The 11866-nt window shown below is 36.0% G+C and overlaps 1 protein-coding gene across 3 annotated transcripts in view; it reads left to right on the top strand.

The window, feature by feature from the left end:
* The first annotated feature begins 1158 nt into the window (after positions 1-1158).
* LOC138701655 (uncharacterized) overlaps positions 1159-11866 on the top strand; it is a 378952-nt gene continuing 368244 nt past the window's right edge. The window contains exon 1 of one of the 3 annotated variants that reach the window (XM_069828772.1): positions 1159-1682. The gene's annotated coding sequence lies outside the window, so the exon portion shown is untranslated. The remainder of the gene's footprint in view (positions 1683-11866) is intronic. The other 2 variants (XM_069828771.1, XM_069828770.1) reach the window with 2 other exon arrangements.

The following is an 11866-nucleotide window of genomic DNA, read 5'->3' as shown; positions in this document are numbered from 1 at the left end:
AGGAAGTTTAAAAATGACGTCTCAACATCCGATAAGGGCACAAATACCCACAAAATGTTATGCAATGCATTCCACACATATCAAAGGGTATTTTAAGAAAAAATTTTTTTTTGAAAATTTAATTTACCGGAAACAACAATAATAATGCAGGAAGTTTAAAAATGGCGACTCAGCATCCGATAAGGGCACAAATACACACAAAATGTTATGCTATGCATTCCACGCATATCACAGAGTACTTTAAAGAATTTTTTTTTTTTTTGAAAATTTACTCATTTTTCACCAAAAATACCATCCTCTCCCCTTAACATTAGAGCAGTAACTCAACCAGCGTGGTGTCACGGGGGCGGAATTTCAAGTTTTAGTGTTATATGACAAATTTTTTTATTGAACAGTCACAAGTGACAAGGATTTCCTCATTTTAATGCATGACGTTATTCCACAGTTACAACAGTCTAAATCACATGACTTCTATTTCCAACGACTTGGGTCCGTATCCCCACATTATTCAAGAGCAGTCCGTGAGTATCTTGATGAAACATTTCATGAGAAGTGCATCGGCCGAAGAGGCCCAATTGATTGGCCCGCACATTCATCTGATTTTACTCTTACGTTTTTCTCCCTTGAGGAGCATTCGAGAACAAATTTTGTAGTCGAAAACCTCGAAGTGTTGGTGATTTGAAAAGTTACACCGTACCAGGAGATGCATTTCAATAAATTAGTGCAAAAAATTGTGTAGAAATGTTAAACTTTTTGAAAAGTATGCTTCAAAGTGTTGTAAATTATAACGGACATCAATTATTTCAGCTGCTGCGTTAAAAAAATTGCAGCACTTTTGTATTACATTGGTATAAGTTTATGTTTTTTTATTTATTTTGTATTACTGTATACAAAAATAATTAATATATATGTAATCTCAAAATAAACGTAATCATTTACAGTCCACCCACTTTTGGTAGAGCCCCGTTTGTTAATTTATAGATTATTCTCATTGTTTATATGTTGCTAAATACTGAAGTTAACTCTCAGTTAAGAAATGACTTTTAACTTCTCGTTACTGTGCCTCACTCCATAGTATACGAATTCACTGGACGTTCGACTCGAAGAGAGCCGAATGGAGTTCTTCGTATGTTGTTCGTGCGGGAGGGAGGGCTGCTGAGAACTCGTAGCAAGCCCAACTGCTCAGTCTCCGGCTCAGTCTGTTCCGAACTGAGGGAATTTCAACTTCGGGTGCATAACGCGCTGCGTCCGTAATTTATTTGGTTACGTATAGACATCGTTTGTTAGTGTTAAGTTTTTATTGTTTATTTGACCCGTGGGTGGTTGAGTAGAATGGAACCGAACTTTTTTTTCTAATTTGGTATTTTGTTTGTTACGTATAAGTTTAAAAAGGGATGGATGTGGATGCTGTGATTTGTTATTGAATTAACATTGTTACAATGTGAGTACGCTGAATTGTTAAATAGAAGTGTAGCTATGATATACGTACAGTATACACACGTGTGTGGTTCAGTTGAAAAGAAAATATGGGTAATTAGAATTTTGTTGTGTTAAATTCTACGGTAGTTCTGGATATGTGCTTCAAAGTGCCGTGAACAGAAGAGGGCATTTTTAAAGATGTTCCCGACTCTTTAGGATGTGAAATAGTTGGGCTTCTGCCACACGTACGGATCCAATACTACGTGAGTGTTGTATAACTTTTATTTCTTACCTATTTTGAAACTGAAAATAGTTTACTTGGATAGTTTTTGTTAACCATTTTAACAACATTGAAGTTTTTTACTTAAAAATTTATAAGCATCATGTGTTATTCCAGCCCACGAGCTGTCAAATATTAATCAGCCGCAGAAGCATGCTGTCTGGTTGGTTGGGAAAGGCCCACATACCGACCGGAGGAACAACTCTGAGCGTTTTTCTAGTTAGCAAGATAATAACTGTTTCAAAAACGTAGTTCCCGTTGGCGTCTTGTTTGCGCAGTTGAAGGCCATAGAATCTTTTTGATTTTATTATTGCAATTAGAATGACTTGAGATGGGTGTAATAACCATAAGTAAAATTTAAAATTGTATGTTCTGATATTGCTTATGATTAAATAATTTGAATGTATAGGCTAAGTTTATATATTTGCGTCTTTTTGCCGATTGTTTTATTTGGTTGTGTAACATGAGCTCTTAGTTTAGAGAGAAACAGTTGTTTATTACTTCCTTTTTTATGAAGCGCAAATGAAAATACTAGAATTTAACATTCCTTGTACTAATTGAATACCCCCCCCCCCCCGGAATAAGAATCTAACTCAATTATGAACACGTGTACCTTAGACCCTTATTCCAGGGGTATTCAGTTTTTATAAAAACAGATAAGTATCATGCAAGGTGCAAAAAAGTAATTGAACAGAATAATTCAATTGCAGAAATCAGATTTTTAATTTTGGAAAGGGATCATTCTGGCCAACGATCATTTTGTTACCGGAGATAGATTTTTTTTTTTTTTACCTTCGGAAGATTTTTGTAGCCCATATTAGTTTCTCGTTATGGACTTTTTTTTTTTTGCCATATGGGAGTTTAGGAGCATTCTCCGAACTAATGTTATTTCATACATTTCGTAATTTTGAAGCTTTACCATATTGGATTAATAATTTACAATATTATGGAAAAGTGACGACAGAGTGACGACGTTACTGTCACTTTCAGAAGGAACATGGGCCCGTTTCTTGGTTGGATATTTTATTGGCGTGATTTTAATGAACGATATTAATGATGAACGTAGATTAACATTGTATACAGAGCACATATAAGAAAAAGAATATAACAGAGTATAATGCCAGTGCTCTTAACTTTTTTTGCGAGCAGTGATAGGTGGAAGTGAACATTCCTCAAATAACTGACAATTAACACGAGTAAGATCGCCATCTAATCAATTATTTGTACCGGTACTACTTTGAACTGTCATTTTATTAATGTCACCAAAATAATATGTTTAGTTCAAAGTTTCGTGTATTGTGGTAGGGGTAGGACATAGATACTGTACATATTATATAACATGTGACATCAGGTGGAAAATAATTTAAATTTATAAGACAGTGAATAACTTAAATTAATACCGGTAAATCAATACGAACGAAAACTATTGCTAACAGTGCACTAATTGAGCTAGTCTGGCGATCTGATAAACTAATACGTTTTCTTTTCTTCCTTCTCTTTTTTCATTCTTTCGTTCTTTTTTCCTTTTTCTCTCTTTATTTCTTTCTTCTTTCGTTTTTCACATTTTTTCGGGAAAACTTTAGTCTACGGTTTTCTCACTGCCAACAATTTTATCTTAACCTTCCGAGTTTACACTATTCTATACTAGGCCTATATTTAATACATGATTATGAAAGGAAATAGTACGGAAATTGTGTCTAAAATGTAAATTACGATATTATAAAGATTAGGGCCTAAGTCCATTTTATGGGGTTCTATTTCCAGCGAGAAGTAAAGGTTTATCTTCCCTCATTTGGGGTTGGATGTGTCTCTCTCGTCTTAACGAGAAAGGAACTTGCTAAGAAATACCTTTGACAGTATAATTAACTCTATTTTTTTCAGAATGTTTTGGGAGTATGACTGTGTACGAAATAACATTGTCTCTTTGCAGTGATAATAGCGTAATACAAATAAGTTTTTTTGTGATCGAAATGAAAAGAACATGTTAATTGAATATGTAAGTACAGTAATGTATAACCATAATCATTTTCATCATCGGCGTAGCTCAGGCGTGAATTCGATTCCCACTTGGGTTGATTAACTGGTTGTTTTTTACGAGGTCTTCTCCAATGAGAAGACGACTATCAGATAATTACATGGCGAATCCTCGACCTCATCTCGGAAAATACTATTTTGCTGTCACCAATTCAATCTACGCCAGCGGTGACCAAAACTCGAACTGCAGTGATTACATGCGACAGACAGCCTATGAAGTAAGGATACGGAGGAAAGAAACTAGACATAAAAACTACAACCAGTGGTGGTTCCTGTACAAACGTCTTGATCAATCCCGCGGATGAAAACCTCAAGCTTTGCTGTATCAGTAATGTCACTGCTGTCATCAAGAGCTAGTGAATAATGTAAAATTTTTCTTGCTTCTTTTTTTAACCGTCCTCATGGATATAATCAGTATATATTGACTACACACCAACTCTGGCTACTAGCAACAGGCATCTATAATGAACACCGATCAAAATACCCCTCATTTCTCGCGAAAAACAACTGAATATACTACAGTGGACTATAGTGGAGTTTATGTTGTCGGCAAACAGCTGGATAAGCTTACATAAAGAAGATTGATGGATATAATCAGGACTTTTCTAAGTTCTTCTCTCGATACTTGGTCGAGAAATTCGTAGTTTTTCAAAATTAAAAACTTCTTATGGAAAGTTATTTAAGCTATTTAAATCATTACTCTTTCGAGAAATTTTGTTCTATTAAAAGGCTTTAGAGCACGAGATATTTCAAACCCCATTAGGTAGCTGACTTCCTTACATTTATTTATGTCATCTTTCTCTTCCTGGTTATGATTTAAGACATGTCAGTTCCTGGCGTTCCTGGGACATAATATTGAATCAGCTTTTTTACAATATTATTATTAAATGAAAACTAATAGTTACCCTCATCTAAAGATTCAGAAGATTAAAATTGAGATAAAACCTAATAATTTTATCCTTCTAGGGAAAAGATCTAAAAATATCAATATATATGCACGTACAGAAGAAATACAGACAGATACTTAGTGGTCCGTAATAATAATAATAATAATAATAATAATAATAATAATAATAATAATATAGTAATTAATTATTCAGCGTGGCAATTAATGTTTCTATATACTCCTAATTAAACCATTGAGCAAAGTAAACATATTACATTTTGTCCGACAGAACAACAAAGAAGTTTTTCTCATTCTTTACGAAACCATCTCTTAATGCTTGTAGAGACAGTTTGTAGAGCGATATGATACCGCCACTGCTTGCCTTCAGTACGTGAATGAAAAAAACAGCAATGTACAGGAAACTCCTCGTACCCGTTTGAATGCCTGATTACACGATGTAATCACGGCACCCGCTTTGGTCACTGCTGATCTACGCTAAATAACCAAGTAAGTTACCTAGTTGATATTAAATAGTTGATACAGCGTCGATAAATAATCGACTGAAAGTCATGATCGTCTATTTTCAAGAATTGGGTCCTCTTTTTCGTTTCGTAAGAGCTATTAAGGATTGCAAAGCAACTTTAGACGTTCCGAAGTAACGGAATCAGCGTGTCGGAAGATATTCGTTTAAGATAATACGGGAAAAATTAAAAGATAAAAAACGAGGGACACACACAAATTCCAATAGGAGAAAGATGTCCACATCCTTGCCGGGAATGAAACCTGGGACCATTAGTCATATTGTATATTTTATGGCAATCGGTACATTAGAGATAGTTACACATTATACAAAACAAAATGTATTAATATTGAAACCACCTCGATTTAATAGCTTAGAGAGGTTTACGGTAATCGCAGAATTGTTAATAGTAGTATTACATAACATTTTCCACTTAAATTATTTTGTGCGCCAGAACCACGATTAAAAAGCCACATACTTCAAATAATTTTGGACGAATGCAATTTATGAAACGAGCAGGACTGTGATGTTGAACCTGTTCCAGATCGCATGCCAACGCTTGGAAAAGAAAAGATTAAACATTCTTTCCTTGCCAATTAATGTTAGCCATCAGTTTCAACACTAGTATGCAACAGAAATGCGATGAGAACAGGACTAGATTTCCGATGTCGTAGGTCAGGTAACCGTGTAAATTGAAGTATGAGGAATGTACCGGAAACCATAGAAAAACTACCTACATATGCTGCGAGGTATGTGAGTGCTTAACGGGATTTAGTAAGAATTTCTAATGAAGTAAGTTTAGTCCATTTCTACAGCTTAATGATAACTGCAACCAAAATATTAATTTATATTTCATGTCTTTTCCTCTTAGCCATATAGACTTAAGGTATTCTCCGGGTGTGGTAAATAGTGTCCACAGTTGTCTTGAAGAGAAAAGGCATTTCTAATGTTGAGTTGCAAGAAAAGAAACCATTATAAGTTACAGTATTTCAGTTCTTAGATAACGAATCGTAAGCTGGCTACTAAATTATAGACAGTTACTTAAGTGATAATGCATTGTTAGTTACCTTTTCATTAACCATTCATAACCCCGTATAAAATTATAGAGTTGCTTAAGTGATAATGCATTGTTAGTTACCATTCCATTAACCATTTAGAACTCCGTATTAAATTATAGAGAGTTACTTAAGTGATAATGCATTGTTAATTACCACTTCATTAACCATTTATAACTCCGTATTAAATTATAGAGAGTTAAGTACTTAAGTGATAATGCATTGTTAGTTACCATTCCATTAACCATTTATAACTCCGTATTAAATTATAGAGAGTTACTTAAGTGATAATGCATTGTTAGTACAGTTTCATTAACCATTTATAACTCTGTATTAAATTATAGAGTGTTACTTAAGTGACAATGCATTGTTAGTTACCGTTTCATTAACCATTTATAACTCTGTATTAAATTATAGAGAGTTACTTAAGTGATAATGCATTGTTAGTACAGTTTCATTAACCATTCATAATTCCGTATAAAATTACAGAGAGTTGCTTAAGTGATAATGCATTGTTAGTTACCGTTTCATTAACCATTTATAACTCTGTTTCGAACAAGCTACGCACGTCTTCGGCTACAGTCATTTACACAGCTTTTATGATAAATTTCATCACCATAAATGTCGAATTGAATGCAAAATATCTATAAACGCATCTTTCGATAGCCTAAACCGACATAAGTAATAAATATTGTAATATATCCCTATCATTGACATGAGATAATCCACAAACTATTAGGGGAAAACACAGGAATTTTATTGAAGCAAGTAATGAGATAGGTTTGGAAGTAAGTCCCGAAAAAACAAAGTATATGATTCTGTCTCGTGACTCAACACAATACGAAATGAAAATATAAAAACTGGAAATTTATTCTTTGAAAACGTGAAAAATTCAACAACAGTAACACATATAACACTCGAGAGGAAATTAGACACAGCATAAATATGGAAAATGCCTCTTATTATTCGGTTGAGAAGCTTTTGTCATCCAGTCAGCGTTCAAAGTAATTGAAGGTTAGAATTTATACAATAGTTAGCCCTATATTACCAGTTGTTCTGTATTGTTGTGAAACTTGAACTCTCACTTTGAGAGAGGAACAGAGGTTAAGGGTGTTCGAAAATGAGGTGCTTAGGAAAATATTTGGGACTAACAGGGATAAAGTTGCAGGAAAATGGAGAAAGTTACACAACGCAGAACTGCACTCATTAGGCCTATATTATTCAACTTACATACATACATACATACATACATACATATATACATACAAGGCCACCGGCATAGCTCTGTCGGCTAAGGCGCTTGCCTGCCGATCCAAAGTTGGGTTCGGGCGCGGGTTCGATTCCCGCTTGGACTGATTACCTGGTTGGTTTTTCCGAGGTTTTCCCAACCGTAAGGCAAATGTCAGGTAATCTATGGCAAATCCTCGGCCTCATCTCGTCAAATACCATCTCGCTATCACTAATCCCATCGAAGCTAAATAACCTCGTAGTTGATATAGCGTCGTTAAATAATCAAGCAAAATAAAAATAAAAAATATATACCTACATACATGCATATATACAAACATACATACACATATGGGTGAATCCAGAAATACATATAGAGTGTTATTTGGAAGGTATGAGGGGAAAAATTCATTTGGGGATGCCGAGACTTAGATGGGAGGATAATATTAAAATGGATTTGAGGGAGGTGGAATATGTTGGTAGAGATTGGATTAATCTTGCTCAGGATAGGGACCGATGGTGACTTATGTGAGGGCGGCATTGAATCTCCGGGTTCTCTAAAAGTCATTTGTAAGTAAACATATTCCTCTCATATTAAATGAGGCGTGCAGTTGCAAAACCAGATAGGCTACATCACTTAAAAAAAAAACTGTTATAGCACTATTATGCTCCAAAGCCAGATACATCACATGGATTGGTATGATGAAAATGGTATTGGTTGCAAATCCTTGGTTCCTTGCAAATGTTTTTGCTTCATACCGAAAAATTCTGTTTTAGTGATGTAGCCTATCTGATTTTGCAACTAAACGCCTCAAATGAGGATAATTCTGCTGGTTCGCTCTGAAGAATGTCCGATTGTCTCCGAGCACGCAGTTACTAGTTTCACCACTAGATTTCTCGTAATTGATCGTCCACGTCTATACTAACAGCGAGCAAATAATCTTTTCCAATGCGTAGGTTACACACTCGTATATAACGATAACACCATGATTTGTTTTACCATTAATGATTAAAGTGCCAATTCGTTTCCTAGTTAACCTTTAACTATAAAGAATGTAGACTACTTTTTATTTTCGGAAGCTGCTTGGAATGGAACGGAATTTTCGAGAGGGAGTCACTATGATCCAGCACTGCGACCTCTCAAGATCTGTTGTACTAAACCTCAAAATATAGTAAGTGATTTGGCAATAAAACTTTTACAGAACATGAGCCTATGGCGGACAAAGCATAAACATAGTAAGAAATGTATGAGGGCTGTAACATTAAACCAATAGGCTGCGTTGTACTGTAAGTGCGGACTGGATATCGAACAGGCCCTACAAATGAAAAATATTTTCACGTTCTGGAGGTATAAAATTATTATAAATATAGCATAATGTAGTCTATGTATTAAACCATTTTGTAGGTTAAGATGAAATGTAGGTGCGGCATAGCTCAGGCGATAGCGCGTTTGCTTGATGTTCTAGAGTTGCGCTTATCTAGTTCGGTTTTTCCCCTAGGTTTTCCCTAACTATAAGGTGAATGTGAGGTAATATATGGTCCCCGGCCTCATCCCGCCAAGTACATCTCGCTATCGCCAATTTCCTCGACGCTAAATAATCTACTAGTTGATAAATATCATTAAATAACCGAATTAAAAATAAAACAAATGATTGGACTGCGTGTTCTGAACTCCTTTGAGACAATGAGTTCCCTTGTGGAACTTTTTTTTAATTGGGTTATTTTACGACGCTGTATCAACATCTAGGTTATTTAGCGTCTGAATGAAATGGAGGTGATAATGCCGGTGAAATGAGTCCGGGGTCCAGCACCGAACTTGTGGAACTAAACGAAAATAAGGTTGTTTAGTTTAGTGCACTACCACGCTAAACTTGTATAATATAACGGTAGACTTTCGTAAGTGGGGCTAATATAAATCTACAAATCACATTTTAATAGCATGTAATGTAATAACGAGGAGATGGGATGAAGCTCGATGGATTTGATTGTTATTAGCATTATAATTATTGTTAGTATTAGGATAATGAAATTGAAATGCCATACTGTAGAGTTAATAAACTCGGGAGAAGTACGATTAATAAAAAATGTGTGAAATGTTTAACATTGCACCTAAAAATTGTATAAGTAGCTTATTGTAGTTGGAATTGAAGGGTTCAGAACCATAGTGGGCCAAGCGCCATTTACTAAAACCGTAGAAAACGAGGCTTAAAATGAAGTTATTACCATAATTTAATGGAAACATATAGCAAGTAATATAAAGTATAGGCTACACATTAAAACTAAATGATATGTCAATCTTCATTATTAAACTATGGTATTCACTTAACTTTAACCCTTACTTCCTTCGTTTTTAATAAATGGCGCTTGGCCCACTATGGCTCTGAACCCTTTAATTACATTCAATGACAGATATCATTAAAAGGCAAACTGTATTCGGTAGAGATAGACTATATGCGTTTTTAATGATAGCCTACGAGGAAATAATTATGAGTAATACGGATATGCTGTCGCACCGTTCACAGAGCGATTGGAATTCTACTTTCTAAACTGGAGACTCGAGTTGATATCCCGTAGAATTCATTTGCAATTTATGATATACAAAGGTAATGCTGGGGCAGGTTTTTGGGAGCACTTCCGTTTTTCCTGCGACCATTATAAATTTTTTCACAATTCTGAACTATCGTTATCATTAATTCTTTTCTGCTCAAGAGCAGGTCTTTCACTACAAACCCAGCATTCTTCAATATTTCCTATTTTCTGTCTTACGCTTAGTCTTCGCATATGATCCATATATCTTAATGTCGTCTATCATCTGATATCTTCTTCTACCCCGAACTCTTCTCCCGTTCACCATTCCTTCCAGTGTATCCTTCAGTAGGCAGTTTCTTTTCAGGTAGTGACCCAACTAATTCCATTTTCTCCTCATCAGTTTCAGCATCTTTTTTTCTTCACCCACTCTTTCCAACACAGCTTCATTTCTTATTCTGTCTGTCCATTTTACACTCTTCATTCTTCTCCATATCCACATTTCAAATGCTTCCAATAGCTTCTCTTCACTTCGTCGTTATGTCCATGTTTCTGCCCCATACATTGTCACACTCCACACAAGGCACTTCACTAGTGTCTTTCTTAATTTTTCCTTTTTCCAGAGGTCCACAGAAGATGCCCCCTTTCTGTTAAAAACTTCCTTTGCCATTGCTATCCATCTTTTGACTTCGTGGCAGCAGCTCATGTTACTGTTTATAGTACATCCCAAGTATTTGAAGCTGCCCACTTGTTCTACTGTCTCGTTTCAAATTCGCATGTTTACCTTCTTTATTTTCTTCCGATAACCATGGTCTTCGTCTTGTTTGCATTTATCTTCATCCCATACTGCTCACAGCTGTCATTTAGCTCCAGTAGCATAACCCTTAGTATCATCTCCTCTTCTGCTAATAACACCATGTCATCAGAAAATCTTATGCACTTTATTCTTCTTCCTTATATCACCCCTGTGTTGATGATGTAGTGATTACCATGCTAGTCGTTAAGCCTTAAATTCTCAGGTTCAAACCCAGTCTCAGACGATGAATTTTGAAGGGAAGTAAAGCTATGGGGTCCTGTTGTCTTAAATTTACTGCACGTAAAAGAATCCTGTCGTTGATAGGAAATTCCAGACAAAATTTGTAAGCGATTCTCATTCATATTATTGCGGTGTACCGATGTACGTGTGATATTTCCATGCAGGAATTCTGCGTTATCATATGATGAAGGATCGGTTGAGCGGAGAAAAATTCTCTCCGGCATCGGGATTCGAACCCGAGTTTTCAGCTCTACGTGCTGACGCTCTATTCACTAAGCCACACCGGATTCTAATTCCAATGCCGGATTGAATCCTCTCAGTTTAAGCTCTACACCTTAGTTTCCCTTCAGTGACCAACCCTCATGCACTGGGTCAGATGTGTGGCAGTGGCACAATGTCCAACACACTAATGTGCAGAGGTGCACTCATTACGAGTGACTAAGTGGAGGGAAACTAAAAGGTGGAGCTTAAACTGAGAGGATTCAATCCGGCATCGGAATTGGAATCCGGTGTGGCTTAGTGGATAGAGCGTCAGCACGTAGAGCTAAATACCTGGGTTCGAATCCCGGTGCAGGAGAGAATTTTTCTCCGCTCCACCGATCCTTCACCTTAGTTCTCATTCACATTAAATATTATCGTCATACACGTTTGGACAGTTCTGTTATCACTAGAGATCTGAGTTTGGTTACCTAAAGTCTCCAAGCGACCCGCAACAGTATGTGTACGTATGGAGTACAGTTCGGCGGAACCCGACCCCACTACATATTTAGGTCTGCTGTTCAGTGAACATACGAAAACAAAACAAAGCTGGGAGCTTGGAGATGAGTGCCCTAATAGAAGCATTTGGTAGCCAACACTTCGTTAGGAAAGAACATGTATTTTA

The sequence above is a fragment of the Periplaneta americana genome, chromosome 6 (genome assembly GCF_040183065.1).
Source record: "Periplaneta americana isolate PAMFEO1 chromosome 6, P.americana_PAMFEO1_priV1, whole genome shotgun sequence".
In the NCBI taxonomy this organism is placed as follows: domain Eukaryota; kingdom Metazoa; phylum Arthropoda; class Insecta; order Blattodea; family Blattidae; genus Periplaneta; species Periplaneta americana.
The sequence above is the reverse complement of the archived record's forward strand: the minus strand, read 5'-3'. Positions and strand labels throughout refer to the sequence as shown.